This window comes from Microcaecilia unicolor, chromosome 1 (assembly GCF_901765095.1).
Source record: "Microcaecilia unicolor chromosome 1, aMicUni1.1, whole genome shotgun sequence".
NCBI lineage: Eukaryota > Metazoa > Chordata > Amphibia > Gymnophiona > Siphonopidae > Microcaecilia > Microcaecilia unicolor.
The window spans coordinates 56,363,101-56,384,268 of record NC_044031.1 but is presented as its reverse complement, the minus strand read 5'-3'; the positions used below and the strand labels follow the sequence as shown (position 1 = coordinate 56,384,268).

The 21,168-nt window shown below is 42.7% G+C and overlaps 1 protein-coding gene across 4 annotated transcripts in view; it reads right to left on the bottom strand.

Annotated features, from left to right (window-relative positions):
* LOC115466290 (5-beta-cholestane-3-alpha,7-alpha-diol 12-alpha-hydroxylase-like) overlaps positions 1-21,168 on the bottom strand; it is a 149,645-nt gene that overhangs the window by 120,615 nt on the left and 7,862 nt on the right. The window contains exon 2 of one of the 4 annotated variants that reach the window (XR_003941529.1): positions 11,045-11,084. The exons of 2 other annotated variants lie outside the window; for them this stretch is intronic. The gene's annotated coding sequence lies outside the window, so the exon portion shown is untranslated. Of the gene's footprint in view, positions 1-11,044; positions 11,085-17,534; positions 17,545-21,168 lie in introns of those variants that run through there. One more of the 4 variants, XR_003941532.1, reaches the window with a different exon arrangement.

The window sequence follows — 21,168 nt, the reverse complement described above, 5'->3', positions numbered from 1 at the left end:
CTCACAAGGCCGCCACTAGAAGTCTGCAGCCATTTTTAAATGGCGATGCAGTACAAAGAGGGTCAGCGACAGTCAGCAGGAAAGACGGGGGGGGATATTTCCTGCCCCGAAGAATCCACTAGACCACCAGGGGTGGCTTCAGGTATGTGGCGGGAGGGCACCCTGCGGCTCAGGGGAGGAGAAGAAAAGCAATTAGATCGCCAGTACTAGCAGCGGAAGGGAGATGCCAAGGCCACTGCGGGGCCCCTGGGAGCATGAGGCCCAGTGCGCCCGCCCCTGTCACCCCTGCCTAAGGCCGGCTCTTCCACATTGAACCATGAGCTCCTGGATGCTTGTGAGCTTCCCTCCTGCCCCCCCCCATTTTATTATAAAATCAGCTCCACCTCATTTCTAAATGTTAGCATGAGCAGCCTGGTTTATTCCTGGTTAAAGTGGAGTACATTCTTTCGCCTCAATCACACATTGAGACTTTGGAGCTCTGTTTTCCTCTTGGGTCCTGCTCATGGAATGGGCAGCATTTCTGAAAATGTTATCCTGGAGGATTCAGATTTCAGCTTTCTACCTAAGAGTTAAAATTTGGCTTCCAGAACCTCCCTTACATATTTCCCTATGTCACTGGCATCCACATGTACCAAGACAGCTGGCTCCTCTCCAGCACTATCTAAAATCCTATCTAGATGACACATAAGTTCTGCCACCATTGCACCAGGCAGGCAAGTGACCAGGAAATCCTCACATCCACCAGCCACCCAGCTATCTACGTGCCTAATAATCGAATCACCAATTACAACAGCTGTCCTAACCCTTCCATCCTGGGCAGAAGCTCCTGGAGACACTACTACTACTTATCATTTCTCTAGCGCTATTAGACGTACGCAGCGCTGTACACTTGAACATGAAGAGACAGTCCCTGCTCGACAGAGCTTACAATCTAATTAGGACAGACAAACAGGACAAACAAGAGATAAAGGAATATTAAAGTGAGGATGATAAAATAAGGGTTCTGAACAAGTGAATAAGGGTTAGGAGTGAAAAGCAGCATCAAAAAGGTGGGCTTTTAGCTTAGATTTGAAGATGGCCAGAGATGGAGCTTGATGTACCAGCTCAGGAAGTCTATTCCAGGCATATGGTTCAGCAAGATAAAAGGAACAGAGTCTGGAGTTAGCAGTGGAGGAGAAGGGTCCAGATAAGAGAGATTTACTCAGTGAACGGAGTTCCCGGGGAGGAATGTAGGGAGAGATGAGAGTGGAGAGGTACTGAGGAGCTGCAGAGTGAATGCACTTATAGGTCAATAAGAGGAGTTTGAACATACCCCCAGATTCTGTATATGGCTCCCATCTAAGGTGTGCACCCAACTAAATGCTTTCCCCAGACCCATCCGATCAATCACTGACTATCTACCCTTCCGAAAATCATTAAAAACCCATCTGTTCAAGCAAGCCTACCCAAATGACCCAATCTAATCCTATGAACCCATCTACCCAACATATATCCAGAAGACAATGACAATCAGACTACATCTTCCACCAAATTTTTCCTATGCTTTTCCCGTGTCCCACCCCTCCCCCTCCTCTACCCCTCCTCCAATGCTCACCTACCCCTTTGCTCATACCTCTTACACTCCCTTCACCCTTCCGCATCTCTACCTACCTACCTCTTCTATTACTCTGTTATAATTAAGTTATATTTTCTCTATCAATACTTTGTAATCATTATTATGTAAGCCGCTGCTTTGAGTGAGAAAGCGTGGGGTACAAATGTAATAATAAATAAATAAATTGCCTAAAAAGCCAATTAGTGGCAATAATTGGCTGGTAATGGCCACCAATTTAGAGTTTGGTGGAGATCTCGCAACGTGCTATTCTATAACAATGTGTGCCTAAATCCTATAGCCATCATCCCCAAAGGGAGCGTGGCTATGGGAGGTTAAGGCGGGTCAGGGGCATTCTTAAAATTTGCACACAGAATTACAAAATTACAAAAGACACATCATTGGTATGAGAAGATATTGCATTTCCTGGTGGGCAGGTGCTGGCTACAGGATTACTTCCTACTTCACAAGGTTGTTGATCTCCTTTTAGGTGATTTCCCTCCTCCAAGCAAACACAGGAGCTGCCAGACTGTAGGCCTCCTCTATGTACCTTTATGTCTCCCTCAGCTCCTCCAAGTCTGCTACTCTAACCTCAAGAAAATGGACATTCTCTGAGAGCTAGGAGCTCTTTGCATCAAGCACACACTTATAACATCTTGCCAACTGGGAGATAATCATACATGTGACACTCAGTGCAAAAGACTGGCTAGAATCCCTCTTTCTGCATCTTAATGTTTTTCCCCATAATATTTTATTAGATATAAAAATAAAGACAAAAAAAAACAAAAAACAAAAATATTAAATTTGAATATTTTGGATACAAGCGATGAAATATCATTCCAGAAGGTATGTATTGACCCACATTCAAACAACATATGTATAATGGTTCCAGTTTGCAAATGCAGCTTATGTAGAATCCACATAGCTAGAAATATAGATTTTAGGTACTTAGCAAGCTAAGAAGAGTTTTAATAATGACATCCACAGGGAATCTTGCAGAGAATCTGGTATATGGTGATTAGTGTTGCAATGTTCTCCCCTTTTAACCAAACGTAACATCTTTAGCTCCTCTTAATAACACTTTCTTCCATCCAGAAAAATGGTGTAGAAACTCCAATAGTCTCCACCTCCCTTTTAATGGAAAATAACTATATAGCATTCCCTCCTTCTTCACTGAAAGCACTAGGGAGCCTGCAGTCTTTCACACAAAAAACAATCCATACATTCTTTTTCAAATGTGTTATTTCCTCTTTCAAAGTCAATTTTTAAGGCTCCCCTTTAACTCAGGGTGAATAATCATAACACATTTTGTCCAACAACTCCCTCTGAAGTTTTCCCTGGTAACAGGTCACAGCGCTGTTACTCTCCTGGCACTCCATCTAGGAAATACCACTTGGCAAACAGGCTTCACAGGATATGCAAATTAACCACTCAGAAGGCAAATCTTTTCTCATAGGTATACTTTAATTACTCTGAAGGGGTATTCTTCTTGCTAAAAACACTTTAGCAAGCACTGTTGAACTGCGCCCTCCGCTGGGAAATGTGTGGGTCAGTTATACAATACTCAGTTAGCTGGCTTCCCAGGATATGCAAATTAAGCAGTCTAAATACAAATCCACTCCAATTAGCTTCTGCTAACTACTCTGTAGGACGTACTCTTCTTTCATTAAGCAATTCAGTACACTCTCTTCAATGGAGCTCTCCACTGGGAGAAGTGGGTCTCAGTTCTACAACAGCCACCACCCCTTGGACAGGACTTTTAACACCCACTATTACTGTACAGTCCTGACCTCCATCCCCAGCTGTTGATATCAGACCCTTACTTCAAGGCTCACAGTGTTATCTACACACTGTGACCACATCAAAGTTCCTTATCCTTCCCATTATTCTAGACTTCAGGTAAGTACCTTGCCTTTCTTTAGGATCTTCCTTTGGGGTCCAGGCCCTGGGGTTTCCAGCTCATTTATATGGGTCCTTTACTTTGGTGCCCAGTCATGTTACTTGGCATGGCATCCTTCATTCTTGTTGGAGGACTTTTTCCCCTTCTCTTCTTGAGGAAAGGTGTTTTTAAAGGGCTGCTTCCTGCTAACCCCACCCTACTTGGGCTCCTCCTATATTCTGGAAAAGGTACAGAACATTCTCCAATGGGCTTGCCTTCTGAAGAGAACTATTCCTACCTTCTGCCATGGGCCCTCCCCTTTCAACTTTGCACAAGGGTAACCTCTGCCCCTCCCACTCCCCATCTATTCATGTCTGGGCTATCGTTGAGGCAGGGCTATACAAAGAGGGGCATAATCGAACGGGGCACCCAAGTTTTCATGAGGGCGTCCTCGCAGGACAGCCCTGTGAAGGGGCGGGGCAACGCGTATTATCGAAACAAGATGGACGTCCATCTTTCGTTTCGATAATACAGTCGGAGACACCCAAATCTCAACATTAAGGTCGACCTTAGAGATGGTCATCCTTAGGTCGTTTTTGAGATAGTCGTCCTTGGTTTTCGGCAATAATGGAAACTGAGGACGCACATCTCAAAAACGACCAAATCCAAGCCATTTGCTCATGGGAGGAGCCAGCATTCGTAGTGCACTGGTCCCCCTCACATGCCAGGACACCAACCGGGCATCCTAGGGGGCACTGCAGTGGACTTCAGAAATTGCTCCCAGATGCATAGCTACCTTACCTTGTGTGCTGAGCCCCCCAACCCCCCCAAAAAAACCCACTCCCCACAACTGTACACCACTACCATAGCCCTTAGGGATGAAGGGGGGCACCTACATGTGGGTACAGTGGGTTTCAGGTGTGTTTTGGAGGGCTCACATTTACCACCACAATTGTAACAGGTGGGGGGGGGGGGGTGGGCCTGGGTCCGCCTGCCTGAAGTACACTGCACCCACTACAACTGCTCCAGGTACCTGTATACTGCTGCGATGGACCTGAGTATGGCATTTGAGGCTGGCAAAAAAGTATTTTTAAACTTTTTTTTTTATGGTGGGAGGAGGTTAGTGACCACTGGGGGAGTAAGGGGAGGTGATCTACGATTCCCTCCGGTGATCATCTGGTTAGTTCGGGCACCTTTTTGATGCTTGGTCATGTAAAAAAATGGACCAAGTAAAGTCATCCAAGTGCTCGTCAGGGATGCCCTTCTTTTTTCCATTATCGGCCGAGGACGCCCATCTCCTAATCACGCCCCAGTCTCTCCTTCGCTACATTGCCGACATGCCCCCGTGAACTTTGGTCGTCCCCGCAACGGAAAGCAGTTGAGGGCGCCCAAAATCGGCTTTCGATTATGCCGATTTGGATGACCTTGCGAGAAGGACACTCATCTCCCGATTTGTGTCGGAAGATAGGTGCCCTTCTCTTTCAAAAATTCACCTGAAAGTAACACAAGGGCCTCTACCATTAGAGGCTCTTGTGGTCGCTACCCATCTAAGCTGGTTTCTTCTAGTCATGAGTAGCCTCTAGTGGCTCTCTTCCGGTCATTACAGCAGTCTTGCACCATAAGAGCTCCCTCTGGTGGCTAGGTCCTGTCAAGGCATGTCCTATATTTATCACAGTGTCCAATTCCCAAAGACTTTGCAAAGAAGTACTGTTGTTATATTTATGAGAGAGCAGCAATTTATATAGAGATGATGCTATATGCCCGTTACTCAGTAAGATGTCAATACGTTGACTTATGGTTGGAATAGGGACTTAACTAAGTTAGTATTTTGGACCATTGGACTGTTTTATCTGCAACCATCCGTAGGAGAAGTTCATCTGAAGTTGATCAAATGACAAAATATTTTTGGTAGTAGAGGTGTAGATGTCAGCAAAAGTCCATATTTCTTTGTCAGTCAGTCAGTGTTATGTATTTTTATTTTAGAGTTGTACCACAATGAGGAGAAAGATTGAATGGTTTAGGGGGTGATCCATGATAGTGTCCAATTCAAGCACGTTTAACTGTGTATTGATAATAAGTAAGTAGATGCTTTTGGAGTTTGGAAATGTTGCAAGTGACACCAAGTTCTGAGGAAATGGCTGAACTAAATCTTTTTCCAACTGTAGCCAAAGTAGAGTATAGTCCCTGTTTCTTGAGAACCAATGCATTATGAAAGCTTTATGGTCAGGTAAAAATTGTCACTGGTTTGGAGGTATTTCTGTTCTGTATCTTTAATTTGCCATTCTAAATTGGTGACTTGGGCATGTCTTTGCTTATTATGAAAGTAAAGTAAAAAGTCTGGAAACATGACACCAAATCTATCTTTAGGTGCTTTCAGTTTTGACATTGAGATCCTAACAGGTTTGGTCTTCCATACGAATACAGACCACATTTTTTCAATCTTTTTATAAAAAGTGGAATAAAATAAAACAGTGATCATGCCCAGGCTAAAATTAATCTTGAGTGAGACCATCATTTTAATTGTTTCAATTCTACCCCACCAAGACAAATGAAGGAGATGCCAGGAAGAGGTCAGATTTTTAAGAAAAGCAATGACAAGCTCACTATTATGTGTGATTGTATCTTGGATATTAGAGTATAGACTATCTCAAGGTATCTCATTTTAAGAAGAGACCATACTTAGCCAAACAGCCAAATTTAAAAGAAGGACTTCAGTTTTGGTTTGGTTAACTTTATATCCAGAAAATAATGAGAAAGTGTGTGTTAGGGAAAAGAGACTTGGTAATGAAGTTTCCAGGTAAGTTATGTAGAGGAGAATGTCATCGGCATATATCATTATTTTATAGTCTACTTGATTGTATGTTAGTCTTGTTATTTGTGTGTGAGATATAATTGCTATAGTAAGCAGTTCCAAAGCTAAGTACCTCTGTGTAACAGAAAGAATTTGGATAGGTGATTGTTTGCTAAAATGCGTGCAGAGGGGTTAGTGTATAAAACTTTAACTTTTTCTATAAAGGAGGAATGAGTACTGAACTACTGAAGAATATGAAATAAATAAGCCCATTCCACCCTGTCAAAGGCTTTCTTGGCATCGAGTGAAAGCACGACAGAAGAGGAGCACTACTTTGCTAGTTCTGACAAATGGAGGAATAGCCTAACATTATCTGTAATTAGTCTGCCTGGCATAAAAGCTACTTGATTAGGGGAGATAATTTTGTTAATTACTAATTTTAACCTTTTTGCTAGGATTTTTGCATATAGTTTATTCCCCAATGAAAAAGGCAACACCATATTAACACCCATTTCTAAAAATCCTAAATCAAGCAAGAGCGGCATAAAAAATTACAGACCAGTGGCCTCCATATCCCTCATTGCCAAACTACTTGAATGAATAGTTACAAGCAGCTCACTGAATATTTAGACAAATTCTCAGTACTCCACGACTCCCAATCAGGCTTCAGATCGCGCCACAGCACAAAAACAATGCTAGTCACTCTCATCACCAACTTCAGAAGAGATGTTAGCCACGGCAGAACCATACTACTACTATAATTCGACATGTCTTCGGCCTTTGACATGGTTAACCACCACACCTCAATATGAATACTCGACAAGATAAGCATAAACGGGGAAGTACGGAAGTAGTTCGAGAAATTCCTGACAAAGAGATCATACCAAGTCAAAATGAAAAACAAACTATCCTCCCCCTGGAAAGCATCCTCAGGAGTCCCACAGGAATCCTCCATCTCACCAATTCTATTCAACATCAAGATGACCTCACTAGCCAAAATACTAACAAATCAAGGTTTCAACCCATTCATCTATGCCGACGATGTGACCATCTTCTTCCCTTTCAATAAAGACATCAAGGACATTGCAGATGACATCAAAAGAGGTTTGTTTCCTGCTTGTTAGTCCCCACCAAAATGACCGCAGCGTCCTTCTGTTATAGAGCTTGGAACTCTGATGTCACTTCCTATAGTAAAAAACTACTACAAGTACCAGAATACCCTGGAGGGGAGGACATATTTAAAGGTATATCTCATAAGAAAATTCGCCATTCTGATTTTAAATTCAAACCATAAGGTTGTTCTGTGTTCAATGAGAAGATCCAAAATTGTTCTCGTTGGAGTAACTTCCTAAGTCTATTAGGGCAATCCTTTGGTATATGGTCAATAGCACAGATCTGCAAAGAAGAAAAGTCATAATCAATTTGAAGACAATGTGAGACAATGGGAGCTTCCTCCCTCCGTAATTTCAAGCAACTCTTATGTTCCGACATACATCGTCTCAATGGACATGTAGTTTCCCCAATATAGATTTTAGGGCACGGACAAATGATAAGATTAATTATATGCTCGGACAAACAAGTAGTTCTAAATTTCAAAAAGAACTTTTCTTTGTAACTGGATGAATAAAAAACTCCTTAAGTTCCAAAATATTAGTACAGAGGAAACATTGGGTGCACTTAAGATGAGCACCCTGTGGTACCAGACAAGTCCTATTCCTAGATATATCTGAGGGGCTCATCAGCTCCTTGAAGTTAGAATTCCCAGTGGATGCAAAACGTAGAAGTAAATGGAAAAAAGTAGAGGTCAAGTTCAATACTTCCCAATGCTTCCTGATGATCTTATGTACTTTAGTTATGCCTGGAGCGTGTCTCAACACACAAGTAATGCTGTCCTCAGGGGCATCGGAGGCTGGTTTAGTAGTTAAAAGCAATTCCCGATCTGTGAAGCGAGCTCTGTTATATGCTTCATGAATCACTGATTTCGGATAGCCCCGCTGTGCAAGACGGGCTTTAAAAATCTTGGATTGTAACTTAAAGTCTGAGGTAAACCTAAACTTTTGATAGCAGTTACTAACTGAACCTACTGGGTCCTTTTTTACACTAAAGTGTGTCTGCACCTTATGGTTTTTGTGTTTTTGTATAGTTATGCACATGATATGTTTTTGTTTGGTTTTCATTTAACTTTATATTTTTGATTATTTTGAAGGTAAATACACGCTTTGATACAGCGATTTGTTTTGCGAAACTGAGGCCTGAGTTGGTGTGTTTGGAACCCATGACACTTCTTTATCTACACCTGCATGCTAAAAAGTTAAGTTCCACTTGTTATTATTAGTTGTTCTGATATGGATCCCCCCTTTTTTGATTCTGTGGATTCTTTTAGAATCCCTTACCTTTTGAAAGACAAGGGTTTTTCTGTCTGTGATGACAACCCCCTCCAATGTTAGAAGAGCACTACGGCTCTCAATGTGAAGCCTTGAATATGTATAGGCTGGAGGATGGGGGATTCTGAGGCTTTTCCCTTGTTGTATTTTCAAAATTAGAACAGATACATTCCACAGAATCTCTAGTGGGATAGATTTAAGTCCTTTTTTCTGTGCCACAGTTACTGTGAGAGCTTTGTTCTTTTTTTTGATTACTTGGTAGTATTGCTCTCTTTCTCTTTTGTGATATATCAAAAGAGGTTTAAACACACTAGAAAAATGGGCCACTGTATTCAAACTCAATAGAGACATACCCAATTCCTGGTATCAACAGCTCCTTACAATCAAATCATCCTACCCAACATCAACATAGATGGGACTGTCTACCTGCTCTCAAATAACCTAAAACTCCTGGGAGTTGTCATAGATCAAAAACTGACTTTTGGACCTCAATTCTCGAAGGTAGTAAGGAACACATTCCACACGACGTGGAGACTGAGAAGAATCAGAAACAACTTCCCTACAAAAGTCTTCCTACTTATAGTACAATCCACAATTCTTACACACATAGATTACTGCAATGCAATCTACTCAGGCTGAAAAGAACAAGTCATAAAGAGACTTCAAACAGCTCAAAACACAGCAGTCAAACTCATCTACAGGAAGACACGATATGAAAGAGCCAGCCCTCTATTGCAAGCACTACATTGGCTCCCAATCAAAGCCCACATAACTTTCAAACTCTGCATCATGATCTGGTTTATAGTCCACAGAGAAGTATCTTACCACTAAAGAACATGCTGAAGGAAATGAGGAACTATCTGGACCTCCATTACCCCAGATAAAACAAGCTCATTTACAAGTCCGTTCACTCAGCGAGCTTCCCCTACCAAAGCTCCAACATGGGGAATTCCTTTCCCAAGTCACTAAGATCAATAACACCTCATATTAACTTTCAGAAACACCTTAAGACTTACATGTTCAAAAAATTCCTACCCGCAAATGACAAACAATGAACCACTTGCATCTACCCAAACAACTACTTAGTCCCCCCATATCAACTCATGACATTAAGACATCTAAACCTCCAAAAGCCGCCCAACATACCCCAAGCACGATGATCCTCGTCTCTAAATCACATGTTTGAACGCTAAGAGATCCTCCATGACCTCACCCATGATTCACACCATTCTATCAATCTTTCTTACTCTGACCAACCAAATCACTGAAGTCTTGCTGTACCCTCTTCTTAATACTGTATTTCTGTACACCTACTAACTAACTGGTAAGCCACATTGAACCAAACCTGTTTTGAAAATGTGGATATAAATGCAGCTACACATAAATAATCAGAGTTCAGCAACAAAATTAGCCTGTAATTCTGCATTAATTGGAAAGACATCTCTAAACCACTTTATTGAGTTTAGGGATTACTGTGATCACCACATCCACAAAACAGGTTTTAATTATGCTTGAAGAATTTAAAGACTAAAATAATGTTTTAACATGGGGAACTAGACCTTGAGGTGCCTTCTAGAGGTGATCTGTTAAAGCTGTGGTAGAAAGCTCAAGTTTTAAAACTATGGGGAAAACAATTTTTTTTTACTATAGAGACTAGTTAATAATGTTTGCTTTTTTTAAATTCAAACTGTCTTTATCAATAAATCCACAATTTCCCTTTTATCCCCAATCTTTAAACCACCAAAACACAGTGTAAAATAATGTTCACTTACAGGGAAATGTATTCTTCTCTCAGAACTTCTTAGAAAGAAGGTTACCTGGGACCTTTCCTCTCTATATAATTTTGATTCTAAGCAGACTTCTTCAAACAGGACCTTTGAAGTTAACACAGCAATCAAGTTGTCCTAGTAACTTTTGCAACTTATTCTACCTTTCTCACAGTAGCTTAATTAACACTTAATTCAGGTCAGTAGCACTGCTACCTCTCCTCCAGCCAAAGAACAAAAATTAACTTTTTTTAAAAGACAAAGTTTGAGCCCTGCTACTATCCTTTTTAATGCTCTTGGCTGTTACAATTAATTTTCTACCTCTAGAAAAATGTTTCAGTTTAAAATAATGGGGAAAAGGATTGTTTATTATGAAAACTAATTAATAAATCCTGCTTCACCCTTTTTCTTTTTTAAATGAAGACTGAACTAGACCCTGCTGTACCTTCTAGAGGCTATCTGTTAGAGCTGTCACAGAAAGTTCAAGTTTTACAACTATGGAGAAAAGAGTATAGAGGATAGTTAATAAGGTTTGCTTTAAAATTCTGTCTTTAACAATAAACCTAAAATTCTTCTTTTATCCCCAATCTCTAAATCACCAAAGCACAGAACAAAATAATGTTCACTTACTCAGAGAAATGTCCTCTTCTCTCAGAACTTCTCTGTACTACACCTGTAGATTTGATAAATAAATGCTTTTAGAAATAGCGTCATGTGCCCAAATGGACACTAGATGTCAGAATGAATTGTGTCTTAGTTACTCAAATAAATGTACATACTAGCTTTGCACACAGAAAGAACTTGATGTCCAAGATTAATAAACCAGACCTTGATCTAAAAGAAAATATGTTAAACATTGTAACGTAGTAGATAGTGGCAGAGAAAGACCTGTACAGTCCATCCAGTCTGCCCAACAAAATAAACTCATAACATAAGGTATTATGTGATACTGCATATGTATACTTGATATTGATTTGTCCTTGCCATTTTCAGTGCATAGACCATAGAAGTCTGCCCAGCACTGGCCTTGTTCAGCTACTGAAGTTGTCATTGAAGCTCCATTTCAGTCCATTCAAATCTGTCCAGCCATGATCATGGCACAGACGGTAGAAGTCTGCCTGGCACTGATCTATCTGTCCAGCCACGATCATGGCACAGACCGTAGAACTCTGCCTGGCACTGACCTATCTGTCCAGCCAAGATCAGGGCACAGACCATAGAAGTCCCAGCACAGGCTTTGCTTCACAATTACTGGTGCCATCTAATCACCGCTGGTTCCATGCCTTCTACACAGAATGCCATTATGTTTATCCCACACATTTTTAAATTCTGTTACTGTTTTCATTTCCACTCCCTTTTGCAGGAGAGCATTCCAGGTATCTACCACCCTCTCTGTGAAAAAATACTTCCAGACATTATTCGTGAGTTGGCCCCCCTGCAACCTCAATTCATGTCCTCTAGTTCTACCACCATCCTATCTCTAGAAAAGGTTTGCTTGAGGATTAATACCTTTCAGTACTTGAATGTCTGTGTCATATCACTCCGGCCTCTCCTTTCCTCCAGGATATATATGCAAGTTTCCACATTTATTAGGGACTTCTATCCCGCCCATCAATCAGGTTATCTAGGCAGCTTACATGATGTACTTTTAAGAAAGGAGAGATCAAAGAAACGAGCCAGTGAGAGCTACAGGAAGGATAGCGAAGGAAGAGGGGTTGAACTATAATAATGAACATTAAATCAGGTGGAGGGAAACACATCAGGGAGGGGAATGTGCAGTCCAGGCCCACTGCCGCTGCACCCACAGAGAAGCTGACCTATCCATAGGTATCTGAAAAAAGAAAAGTCCTGAGTTCAGCGGTAAACTGCTGGAGAAGGGCACTATTAGTGACATTGTGGTAACCTGTTCCAGAGCAATGGATGGTACTATGAGTGAATGCATGAAAAGAAGGGATTTCAAATAAGCCCTGCTGTGATGACCTAAGTGGTCTGGAAGGACAATAGGGGGGTCAGCTGACAAGCAAGAAATTGGGGTTCCCCAGAAGAACAGATCTTAAAGACCAGGAGCAATATCTTGAAATTGACGCAATACCGGTAACTAGTGTGTGGATTTCAGAAGTGGTGTGACATGATCATACTTCCTATGTGCAGTGAAGATCTTTAACCGTAAGAGGTTTGTAGAGAGCATTGCAATAGCTGACTAATGATAAGAAAGTGAATGAGGATATTAATTGCAGGAAGGTCAAGTATTTTTTGAACCGAGCAGATTAGTCACAGTTTGAAGAAAGAGCACCTAAATGTTCAGGTCCTCAAGTGTCTCCTCTTACATCTTGTGATGCATACTCCATACTACTTTCGTAATTTTTCTCTGAACCACTTCAAGTCTTTTTATGTCCTTAGCAATATGTGGCCTCCAAAACTGAACCCAATACTCCAACGCTAAAAATATGATCTACAAAAGCAAGAAGCTGAACAAATAACTCATAGTTGTGGATTGCCAAGTTCATACAAACAGGGTTAAACAATAATTTGAACACTGAACAAATGAAAACTACAGGGAAAATATCTAAAATATGTCCACAATATAGAGAGATATATTCACATTCAGTGTATGAATCCATACCTAAATCTACACTGAGGAAATCATTGAATCACATAGCAAGTAAAATCCTGCATCTGAATATGCATAAATGCAGGACTGCGAGTTAAACTGTGAGAAAAGCACCTGTTCAGAAATTAATAACAAATAAAGATGCTCATATGCCCAACTGTAACTGCCTTTGTGTCTTTTAGATAAGTGACCTATTATGTAATGTTAGCAAAAGACTGTTAGGGCCCCTTTTACCAAGTTGCAGTAAAAGGGGGCCTGCGGTGGCATCAGCGTGTGGATTTGCCACACACTGAGGCCCTCTTTTACTGCAGATGTACTACTACTACTATTTAACATTTCTAAAGCGCTACCAGGGTTACGCAGCGCTGTACAATTCAAACATAGAAGGACAGTCCCTGCTCAAGGAGATGTAAAAGGTTGTTTTCAGCCATTTCCGAGGGGAGCCCTTACCACCCCCTATTTAGGTGACGGTATGGGCTCCCGAACTAACTCAGTGGTAACAGAGAAATGGCACGTGGTGGGGATGGGATCTATCGCCAGGCTCCAGCGGTCATCCTGATTTGGCACATGACAACGCCACGGTAGCTCTACTGCGGCATTGTAAAAGGACCTCTTAATGATAAACATGTTTCTTACCTTAGCAATAAATAATCAATACCTCAGTTGCCAGTTACACAGATTGCAGGGGCAGAGGTTAGTGAAAAACAACTGGCAGTGAACAATGCTATTAAAAAGGCAAATTGACATCATGACTAAGACATCATCAGTGTCTAAAACAATCATGGAAATTGTAGCTTAGAAAAATACCATAGGGAAAATGCTTAAAATGTTTGTTAAACCTTATTTCAACATAAGAGTGCTAAAAGTTTGAATCTTAAAACTAAAAATCAACTTAAGCAAGTTTCAAATCCACAACTTCTGGGTTGAAAGGCATCCATCCACCTTCCAATCAGAGGTACCGGTGATCTGAGAACATGCTAAAATAGTTGTATAGAAGGCTGATTGGATCCACTCTTTAGAGAGGGTAAGAGAGGAGAAGGAATGAAGAGGAGAGGAGGGGATGAAAGGGCGAGGTAAGGCTCTTGGGCAAGGGCAAACAAAGATTGCTCTTGCCAGCCAAAATAAAAATGCCCAGAGCCAGTGGCCTCCATATCATGTAAAATCACCAAACAACAAAAATCTGTCTGCTTTAAACAATGTGCCTGGCAGTGGAAGAAGCGTGTGCTCCTCCTGAGGTAATAATGACAATTTGAGTATTTTTATATAGCAATTGTAAGTGGGATAGCTCCATTGTTAGGGAATATAGAGTTTGTGCTATAAAACTGGAGGTTCAGAGTTAAAATTGAGATTCTGTTCAATCCTAAAGAGAACCAGACTTCATTCCCACACAGAAGAATTTGATGAATAATGCTATCAATTATAATGGAGGAGGTTTTTCTGGGTAGTTGAAACTAGCTGGAGGGAGAAGGCCCTGGGGGTGGGGGGAGGGGAACAATTATGTGATGTGGTTGAGATGGATACTTATTATTTATTTATTTGTTTAAAAAACTTTATATACCACTTAATTAACTAAGTGGTTTACAAAACAACAACAACAACAACAAAACAATCAATAATATGGCAGAAACAAACCAATCTAGCAATCAAAAAAATCACTCAATTCACTTAAGGGTCCTGTATAATATAAAACATTACATAATTGACATTCAAAGATTCCAATAGGGGACAACAGATCACTTATTAATAATCCTCTATCATATAGGGAGTCCCAGTATTATCAATGATGTCGGAGACTAAGAAAAAAAGAATTAGTGTAAAAAACTCCTCACCGGAGAAAAATAACTGATTCAAAAAAACTTGATTAAACAAAATCAGTTGTTTTTCTCCAATGCAGAGGTGTTTTTACAGATTCTTTTTTTTTTTTTAGGGACACACCTACAGGCTTATTTTCAAAAGAGAAGGACGCCCATCTTTCGACACAAATCGGGAGATGGGTGTCCTTCTCCCAGGGTCGCCAAAATCGGCATAATCGAAAGCCAATTTTGGGCGCCCCAACTGCTTTTCGTCACAGGGACGACCAAGGTTCCCGGGGGCATGTCGGAAGCGTAGCGAAGGCGAGTATTGGGCGTGCCTAACACATGGGCATCCTCGACCCATAATGGAAAAAAAGGGCGTCCCTGACGACCACTTGGACGACTTTGCTTGGTCCTTCTCTTCTTACGACCAAGCCACGAAAAGGTGCCCGAACTGACCAGATGACCACCGGAGGGAATCGGGGCTGACCTCCCCTTACTCCCCCAGTGGTCGCTAACCCCCTCCCACCCTCAAAAAATAATTTTTTAAATATTTTTTGCCAGCTCTATGCCAGCCTCAAATATCATACCTGTTGGAATGTATTGTATTTTACATGCATTGCCTGTCACCAATTTTTTTCTCTGTGATTACTCTGTGACCTCTGATGTGAATTTCCTAGAGAGGTCACAGCTATGCAACTTCCTGTGGGGGGTTAGACACAGCACATGGAGCTCATGGTCTCTCCTAACCTGAGAGAATCTATGGTGGTGTGAGCATCCATTACCATCTAAGCACATGGAAAGAGCTGATAATCCAAATGTATAGTATTATGTATATATAAGCCTGTCTGATTATAATCTAACTACAAACTGTGAGTAAACAGATGTTTTGTTACTTCAACTTTAAAGTGACTCAGCAGTGAATTATTCTGGGGTGTATGAGAGAGATGAAGAAAAGAAATTAACATTTCTAAAGCTGAAGCTGTGTGTATAAAATCTGCTAATTATTTACTACAAATAATCCAACAAAAGGGTTATGGGCCCAGGGCCAGGAATTGAAAAAGAAGAGAAATATTACCAGGCAGTAAAAAAGCCACATTTTTCTCTTAAGTTTTAAAAGAAAGATTCAGTCTGTCTCTCTCTCCCCCCCACACAGAAGGCAAGGCTAAGAAAATGGCTGAGGGAGGAAATTCACCATTTTTCTACTCTCTCAAGGTGCCTAAATTAACTGAATTTAATTATCAGCAGTGGGAACTAAGATTCATATGTCTCCTTCGAGCAAAAAGATTAAATATATGCTTAGACCAAGACAGAACAGCTGAAAATATGGCTGAATGGGACAATGCAAACTATTATGTGAAGTGCATGTTTTTGGAAGCTCTCTCAGAGAAACAAGCCATATTAGTGGAGGGAAAAGATACACCAAAGGACATTTTATATAAACTGAGAACTATGTATGCAACTACATATGCAAAACAGCAACCAATTTGGTTAGCAGAGTTGAATGAAACCAAATTAAGGGATAAAAGTAAATGTAATGATCACATTATGCATCTTATGTCTTCATTTCAAAAGTTAGAACTTTCTGGAATTCCCATGTGTGATGCATTGAAAAGAGCATTTCTTTTTACCTCACTATCAAAGAAGTTTGATGTTTTTAGGTCTGTAAATGAAGCCATTGAAGGGCAATCTTTTGAACAGGCAACATCAAAACTAAGGCAGGAATGCATAATAAATGATTCTGAGGAGATGTGTTCTCAAAGCAAGTCAGAGAGAAATGAAACAAATTTCTTGGCAAAGAACAGAGGAAGGCGGAGCTATGGGAAAACTCCACCCAAGGGCAAGCTGATTTGCTACTCATGTGGAAAGGAGGGACATGTATCTAAATGGTGTAAGGAAACACAAAACACTCCCTCTAGCTCACCTAAGCCAATGGAACTAAAGAATTTTCAAACCAGGAAATGTATGAAGGACAATAATAAACATAAGGGCTTTCTAATGGCAGAAAAATCTTTGACTATGGTAAATAACAATTCAAATGAAAGTACTTGGATTTTGGATTCGGGGAGCACATGCCATTTAACCAATTGTAAGGATTTCTTTCAGGAAATGAGTCCAGAAGAAGGTATTCTTAATACTGCAAACGCAGGGACTACTCAGATCCAAGCAAAAGGCATTGGATTCTTAAAATGCAAAGTGTCTAATGAAGTTAAAGAAATTCCTGTAAGTGATGTCTTGTATATTCCCCAAGCAGTTTGCAATATGCTTAGTGTATCTACATTAGATAAGAAGGGATTTGCGATTCATTTTGAAAACAGTAAGTGCACAATCTCTAAAAATGATGAAGTGTATGCTGAAGCTTTTATGCATAATGATGTTTATAAACTGAGCATTTCAGGTGAAGCCTCACATATGGCGCAAGTAAGGAAGAATGATGGTAAATGTAGTCTGGAAATCTGGCACCGCCGCCTGGGACATCGTGATTTTAAGGTGATCCAGGATCTTTACAGTAAGCAACTAGCCACTGGCATTCAGATAAGTGCAGATGCTGGTAAAATGGAGAAATGCATAGACTGTGTTACTCAAAAAGGTGTGAGACCCTCATTTCCTGCATACACAGGAAATAGGAGTAATAAAGTACTGGACTTAATACACAGTGACTTATGTGGACCGTTTAATATCCCATCATTGGGAAATAACAGATTTGTGCTAATATTCTTGGATGATTTCTCTAGATACTGTGTGGCCTATTTGCTGAAAGAAAAAAGTCAAGTCACAGACATGCTGAAGAAATACGTAGCCATGGTGAGCAATAAATTTGAAAGAAAACCAAAGGTTCTTCAGACCGACAATGGTGGTGAGTTCACTTCACAAAGCATGCGCACATTTCTAGAACAAGAAGGCATTCAGCATATCACAACAGTAGCACATGGAAAGAGCTGATAATCCAAATGTATAGTATTATGTATATATAAGCCTGTCTGATTATAATCTAACTACAAACTGTGAGTAAACAGATGTTTTGTTACTTCAACTTTAAAGTGACTCAGCAGTGAATTATTCTGGGGTGTATGAGAGAGATGAAGAAAAGAAATTAACATTTCTAAAGCTGAAGCTGTGTGTATAAAATCTGCTAATTATTTACTACAAATAATCCAACAATACCCAGTGCCCATGACAGTAGTATGCAGGTCCCTGGAGCAGTATTAGTGGGTGCAGTGAACTTCCAGCAGGCAGACCCAGGTACATTCCCCCCTACCTGTTACACTTGTGGTGGTAAATGTGAGCCCTCCAAAACCCACCACAAACCCACTGTACCCACATCTAGGTGCCCCCCTTCACCTGTAAGGGCGAATGATTCCACCGGGATCCACAAGAGAACGTCCCGAGCCCAGACCAACTAATGAGAGCCCAAACTTCCTCACCAGACGGATTGATGCTAGAAACAACCCTCACCGAACCTTAGGACCTCAGAGATACCACAACAAGAACGCCGGAGCCCCCCCCCCCATCATAGTAGTGCCACCGGTCGGGTAACTACCAGCGCCCCTGCACATGCGGTTTAGCGTGGAGAGCAGCGAGTGGCTGGCCATCCGGTAGCGAGACAGTGGGTGGCAACTCATCTGCATAGTCGTCGCTTGGGAGTGCTGCTGGCCATCTCCTTGATTGCAGCACTATTCCTTCTGGTGTGGGAGCGTGGGGAGCGGGGAGACCTGGGGCAGCTGATCCCTAGGCCCTCGTGTTGATTCCCTCCCTCAGGCCCATCTTTCTTGTCCTTGTGACCCCTGCTGGCTCTGGTCCTTGCCTCTGCCCTACTGCCCTGTCCATTTGCCACCGGTCCTTCTGTTCCTGCTTGCTCCTGTCCCTGGCTCCAGCCTGGTCCAGTCCGTCTATCTCAGCTTGTTCCTGTCCGTCTGTCCCAGCATGTTCCAGTCCTGCTGCTCTGCGGTCTTCTGCTCCAACTTGTTCCAGTCCATCTGTTCCAGCTTGTTCCAGTCCGTCTGTTCCATTCCATCTGTTCCAGCTTGTTCCGGCTTGTTCCAGCTTGTTCCAGTCCGTCCGTTCCAGCTTGTTCCAGTCCGTCTGTTCCAGCGTGTCCCAGCCCTGCTGCTCCGCCGTCTTCTGCTCCAACTTGTTCCAGTCTATCTCTTCTGGCTTGTTCCAACTTGTTCCAGACCGCCCGTTCCAACTTGTTCCAGTCCATCTATTCCAGCGTGTTCCTGTCCGCCTGTTCCAGATTGTTCCAGTCCATCTATTCCAGCTTGTTCCCGTCCGTCTGTTCCAGCTTGCTCCAATCAGTCTGTTCCAGCTTGTTCCAGTCCATCTATTTCAGCTTGCTCCAATCCGTCTGTTCCAGCTTGTTCCAGCCCACCTATTCCAGCTTGTTCCAGTCCATCTATTCCAGCTTGCTCCAATCCATCTGTTCCAGCTTGCTCCAGTCCTACTGCTCCAGTCTGTTCCAGTCCTAATGCTCCAGTCCATCCATCCGTCCTTCCGCTCCAGCTTGTTCCAGTCCGTCCATTCCAGCTTGTTCTAGTCACATCGCATCTGCTTGCCTGCTATCAACCAACCTGCCTGCTTGTCAGCCCATCAACTTGCATGCTTGTCAGCTCACCAACCACCTGTCTGCCTTCTAGCCTGCACAACTACCTAACTGCCTCCCCACCTGCAGGCTTGCCAGCCCATTCACCTACCTGCCTGCCAGCTCACCCATCACCTGCCTGCCTCCCAGCCCATCAACCCACCCATCAACCTACCTGTCCCTGCCCACCCATCAACCTACCTACCCACCTGCCAGCCCCTCTACCTACCTCCCCACCTGCCATTCTCCTCAGTCACTACATTTGCACCTCAGTCACTACTTATGGCCCCCATATACACATTCTCCTCATAGCCCTATCCCTTCCTAATCTTTTCCCCCTCCCCCTACTGCTGTCTACCAAAGGGACTCACTGCCCAACCATGTCCTCTCCTGTCCTGCTCACTACTGCAACACCCCACCCACCCCCACCCATCCCTTCACCATCTCTCCTATCCCCATCCTCCCTCCTAGCTCTCAACCTTCATCACTTCCTTCCTGCCATTAACCCATCCCCATTCCTCCTAAGTGCACCCCGTCTTCATCGCCCTACCTCCCCCACCCTCCTCCGCACTCTTTTGCTCCTTCTCCTGCTATCTGCAGGAGACATCAATCCCAATCCAGGTTTCCCACACCTGTCTTCGTCTTATCCATGCAAACGTTTCCGGGATGTCTCTAATCTCATCTCTATTCTCCTCCTCCCCTTCTCATGTGCCCTGTGGAATGCCCGCTCTGTATGCAACAAACTTTCCTTCACCCATGATCTCTTCATCTCCCGTTCCCTTCAACTGCTCGCCCTAACTGAAACCTGGCTCTCCCCTGACGACTCTGCCTCAGTCGCGGCCCTATGCCATGGAGGTTATCTTTTCTCCCATTCTCCCCGCCCAGTTGGCCGCGGTGGCATTGTCGGGTTACTACTTTCGCCCTCCTGCAGTTCTCAACCTCTCCCCCTACTGCAGTCTCACTGCTTCTCATCCTTTGAGGTTCACTCCATCCGTCTATTCTACCCGATGCCTCTCAGAGTTGCAGTCATTTACCACCCCCCTGACAAGTCCCTCCCCTCCTTCCTTACCGACTTCGATGCATGGCTCTCCGTTTTTCTTGAGCCCTCATCCCCATCCCTCATTCTTGGAGATTTTAACATACACACTGATAACCCATCCGACTCATATGCTTCACAGTTCCTCACTCTGACATCCTCCTTCAACCTCCAGCTGAGCTCCACCACCCCTACTCACCAATCTGGCCACTGTCTTAACCTTGTCCTCTCCTCTACCTGCTCACCCTCCAATTTCTGCACCTCAGCTCTTCCTCTCTCTGAACATTATCTGATCACCTTCACACTTCACCACCCTCCCCCTCAGTCCCGCCCAACACTAACCACTACTTCCAGGAATCTCCAGGCTGTCGACCCTCCCACCTTATCCTCTAATATCTCTGATCTCCTCCCTTCCATCTTGTCCTCCGAGTCTGTTGACAAGGCAGTCTCCACTTACAATGCCACTCTCTCCTCTGCTCTGGACGCCCTTGCACCATCCATTTCCCATCCCACAAGGCGTAATAATCCCCAGCCCTGGCTGACCCCTTGCACCCGATACCTTCGCACCTGCGCCCGATCAGTGAACGCCTCTGGAGGAAATCTCGCACCCATACTGATTTCATTCACTACAAATTCATGCTATCCTCCTGTCGCCACCCTCCTGCGCTCCGTTGTATCTGTGAAGGTTTACCCAACACCTGTTGTTAGTAGTCGTGGCTAATGTTGGGTACCTCA